This window comes from Alligator sinensis, unplaced genomic scaffold, assembly GCF_000455745.1.
Source record: "Alligator sinensis unplaced genomic scaffold, ASM45574v1 scaffold583_1, whole genome shotgun sequence".
Classification (NCBI taxonomy): Eukaryota; Metazoa; Chordata; order Crocodylia; family Alligatoridae; genus Alligator; species Alligator sinensis.
The window spans coordinates 2,601,785-2,606,303 of record NW_005841983.1 but is presented as its reverse complement, the minus strand read 5'-3'; the positions used below and the strand labels follow the sequence as shown (position 1 = coordinate 2,606,303).

The following is a 4,519-nucleotide window of genomic DNA, read 5'->3' as shown; positions in this document are numbered from 1 at the left end:
GCCAGGCTCTGCTCCGCTGCAGCAGCCGTCACCTCCTGCCAGGGGCAGGGGACTGTGGATCCTGGCCCCTGGCCCCATAGCCCTGGGAGCTGGGGCCCCCCTTCAACAGGGCTGGGGGAGCAGGAGCTGTGGGCGGGAGTGAGGGGCACAAGCAGGGCCAGGGGAACTGTGGGGGACCTTTAATTTTAATCATGGATTCGGGGGGGTTTATTACAGAATTCGTGATTTTTAAAATTTTTTTTTTATCAGGGAAAACCAGGATCCCTGGTGATGAGTCCATAAACCATTGATGAGTCTAAACCTTATTAGCATATCATCATGGACCTATGCCACCTTAACTCTCACTACAAAACCTGATCTGTGAAAAAGGTATTATGCTTCCTCATTGCAAAACAAAATAATGCCACAAACAATGATTTTTCAGATTGATATAAACCACCGTAAAATACTTTCACTAAAATAGTCATTCAATACTATACCCTTAGGGAGTGGGCTGGACTCGATCTTCCGAGGTCCCTTCCAGTGCTAATGTCTATGAAATCTTAAATATAATTGTCAACTAAAAAACCCTATATCAACTGACAAACCATCTCACCTCAATATTCATTGCAAACATTTAGAAAACATCCAGCTGTATGCACCACATTATAACAAGAGTTCAAAGTTGTCTGATTCATGAAGAGTAGAAGGGGCTAATTTTGTGTGAGGTGAGGTGGTTAAGATAGTTTGGAGATGAAATAATTGCAAAGATTGGGCAAGGATTTATTTAGTAGGTTTTTTGGCTTTTTATGTGCTTGTTGGTGACAGATATGTTAGTAATCTTAAGAGATCTTAAAATATTCAATTTGCTAGAATTTACTACGTGTATTCTATTGTTGCCATAATATCAAGGAAAAACCAATCTCCTGCATGCTTTTCTTAATATCACTTGCTCCCTAACCTCCTAATGATTTATGGGGAAATGAGTGGTGGTGTCCTTTTTACCTAGGATTAGCATGGAATGACAAATCCTTATTTGTCTGGGGCCACATACTACCAACACTGGAAGTTGCTAAGAACAGATTAGATTGCTGACTGGAAGGCAGATCATCAACATTTGTAAAGGTTATCTAAAATGGCACCTAATTTAGGTTCATAGCTAAATACCTCATCCCCTGAGTTACACCTAGAAAAACAATCACTGGATGAAAATTACAATGCTTGTGTGTTGACATAAAAAAGTCAAAGGCCTGCAGACATCCTTCCTGCTGGATTTACCATCCACCATTCCCCTGTAAGGCCTAGCAAACATAGCTTGGCGTTACTCCCATGATAGTCTCAGCAGTCTAATAGAAGATTAATGGAAACATGTTTGCTGTGGCCTTGCAAATAGCCCGTAGCATGACAGTCCCAGGAATGTATGCAACAGTGGAATTAGGCCATGATTCTGCAAATGTTTACCTGTATGCTTAAATTAAGACCTATTACCACCCCTAAACGCTCATAGAAATAAAGGGAGTGTTGTCTGAGTAAAGAGTGCAGAATGATTGGGTGTCAATACTTAACACGACCACCAAACCAGGGAATATTTTTCTGTTAAGCATTCAGTGTTTAATGAATTTTCTTATGTATAGCACTCACGTGGCATGTTTGGCAATGAGCAATACAGTTGTGAAAAGGATTTTGGCTACAATATATATCTAATAAAGAGAGAGCTTTAAAACACTGACTAAAGTAAAGATCTAGGAATGCTCTCTCCAAACAGAAACAGCGGACAGAGGAAACATCAGTTCTTTGTCAGGAACTCCCATTGGCTTTTATTTACAGTGGAGGTGATAGCTCTGCAAGGCTGTCTGGCGCAGTGCTGCCAAATGTGCCCACAAAACTGCTCTCAGCACTTGAGTGGTAGAACTGGGTAAGATTTATTAGCACTGTTAAATCAGAAGAGTTTCAGAAATGCTGAGACATGAGGTCAATGGGAGGGATAGTTTGTCAGCCTCCCTCCTGAGACAGGCAAAGGTTAATCTTGTGCTTCAAGTGTTATGTTGAGGCTGCTGGGAGATCTGTTTCCAATTCCCTGTTGCAAACTTTCTTTGTCACCTTGTCTCTCCAGAGTCAGGCCCCTGCTATACATTGTATGTATTATGGGATTGACTGGTCAATGGCACAATAAATTTAGACCAGCTACAAGAGCGAAGTGAGATTAGCCACAAGTGCAAAGGAATTATCACACAATTAACAGGGCAAATGTGCAATAAATTTAGACCAGCCACACGTGCAAATCATCACACCGTAAAAATGACCATGCAGCTATAGGAGCCAACCAGCTACAAAGTTAGTGCTTGAAAATGTGTAACAACATCTATAGCGGTTTTTATCCAGATTTTATTTGAATGTGTGGGTCTCAGTCCCCTGAGGTAGAAAAGTGGGAATAGCACTGCCATACTACCTCACAGGAGTGACTGGGAGGGGTATACAGTACAGACCCCAGGGATGCTTTGGGAATGGGAAGGAGCCATGTTGGTATCCAAGGGCATGAATGCTGCATGCCCCCAGAGTCTGGGGGTGCACAGCAAGCTCCTGCAGGCGGCAGCGGTGCTGTCCGTGGTGGGAGCGTGGCAGCAGCGAGCGGTGAGCTCCTGCAGGTGGCTGCGGCCTGGGGGGGTGGGTAGCTGGCAGTGTCAGCGGTGCTTTTTGCAGGAGGTTCACTGCCAGTCTCAGGGGGTGCACATGCACCCCCTACGCATTGCCAATGCCTAAGGGCTTATTCGCTCTTCTGCAATGACACTCTATACCAAAAATTCATTATATATGAGGTAAATTCACTCCTATGCATTCGGTGTGATGGAAGCCTGCAGTCAGCTGCTTTGTGTGGTGCATTGTGGGAGTGACACGAACCAAAATATAGTCTCTCCTGTGTGGATCTGTGCTCCTCGCTTGTTGTCTGCGACATGTTTCTGTAGTTGCCATCCCCATTATAATAGTGCCCTGTGCTTGTGTGTACTGTCTGCTGGTGGTGAGGACCAAAATTGTCCTGTAAAAGTGGTAGAAATGGGCTTGGGGGTTCATGCAGTAGAGGTCTTTGAACATATCCCTATTTGTTACATTGGAAAGTGGGTTCCCTTTATGCACATTTGAGGTATGCGTCGTTTTCCAAGAACACACGTATAGCAAAAAGCGAGGGAAACCTGTATTAAGACAAACCTTCTCAAGAGGAGGATAGTAAAGCACTGCAACCAGCTACCCAGGGAGGGTGGGGAATCAACATCCTTGGAGATTTTTAAGACCTGGGCCAAAGCCTTGTCTGGAGTGATCTAGTTGGGAGCAGTCTTGCTTTGAGCAGGATGCTGGACTGAGTGACCTCCTGAGGTCCCCTCATTTAGTTTATCTTATGTAGTTTAACTCATTTCCACCCATTTTCTAGGACTCTAAACGTGGACAGCCCAGGGGTTAGTGCAGACAGGTCCAGTGCTTGCTTTTTTTACCCATGCCACTTTTTTTACAGGCAAGCTGGTCTCACCCCTGTGTATAAATACTGTTAGTGCTGGGTGATCTTTGGGGTTGTTGGTTGTCACTGCGTGGGTCTAAAGACATAAGCAGACAAGGTTCTTTGGGTAGATGCGATATCTTATATTAGACCAACTGAATAGTTGGAAAAATTGTTCTTTGCAAGCTTTTGGGCACAAACACCCTTCTTCAGGCAGAGCATGAGCGACCATTGTAGTCAGGGGGGGCACGTGCCCCCCCAGTGACCAGTCAGTGACAGAAGTGGGGGGTCCCTCATGGCCAATCTTGCTGACCCGGGGTGGGGATCCTCCTGCGGCTGATTGTGCGGACCAGGAAGCGGCTGCGGTGTTCCCAGAAGTGCCACGGTGCTTCATCCAGCACCCCTACTCCCTGGCTGATGCTTGCAGGGGGGCACAGGCACTCCCGCCTGCCCATTGCCTATGCGGGGTGCGTGGCCCGGCAGGGTGACCGACACTCTCGCGGGGTGCACGCGCACCCCTTATACCTCACCACTGAGGCAGAAGGAGAGTCTGCCAGTGTTTTCCCTCCCATTTTCCAGGATGTGGACAGCCTAGGGGTTCAGAGCTCCTGAAGCCCTAACGAGAGGAAGCCAGGCAGCGGAGGGGTTCAGCTGTTCTGAAGCCCAGGGGCAGGGCTGGGCCCTAGCCCTGAGGGGAGCCTACAAATGCGCAGGAGACAGTGGGCAGATGTGACACCTTTGGTGAGACCAGCTCGTCAGCTGGAGGGATTGATCTCTGCTGGCGTGGGGGCCTAGGGGTTCAGAGCTCCTGAAGCCCTAACGAGAGGAAGCCAGGCAGCGGAGGGGTTCAGCTGTTCTGAAGCCCAGGGGCAGGGCTGGGCCCTAGCCCTGAGGGGAGCCTACAAATGCGCAGGAGACAGTGGGCAGATGTGACACCTTTGGTGAGACCAGCTCGTCAGCTGGAGGGATTGATCTCTGCTGGCGTGGGGGCACAAGCACCAGGCAGAGGGGGAGGCACCAGCCACCCGTGGCTTCCCCGTGGCGGGCCGGGCC

The 4,519-nt window shown here is 47.8% G+C and overlaps 1 protein-coding gene across 1 annotated transcript in view; it reads left to right on the top strand.

Annotated features, from left to right (window-relative positions):
- The first annotated feature begins 688 nt into the window (after positions 1-688).
- Positions 689-4,519, top strand: part of REPS2 (RALBP1 associated Eps domain containing 2) — a 169,064-nt gene continuing 165,233 nt past the window's right edge. Inside the window, exon 1 of the mRNA XM_025201098.1 lies at positions 689-707. The gene's annotated coding sequence lies outside the window, so the exon portion shown is untranslated. The remainder of the gene's footprint in view (positions 708-4,519) is intronic.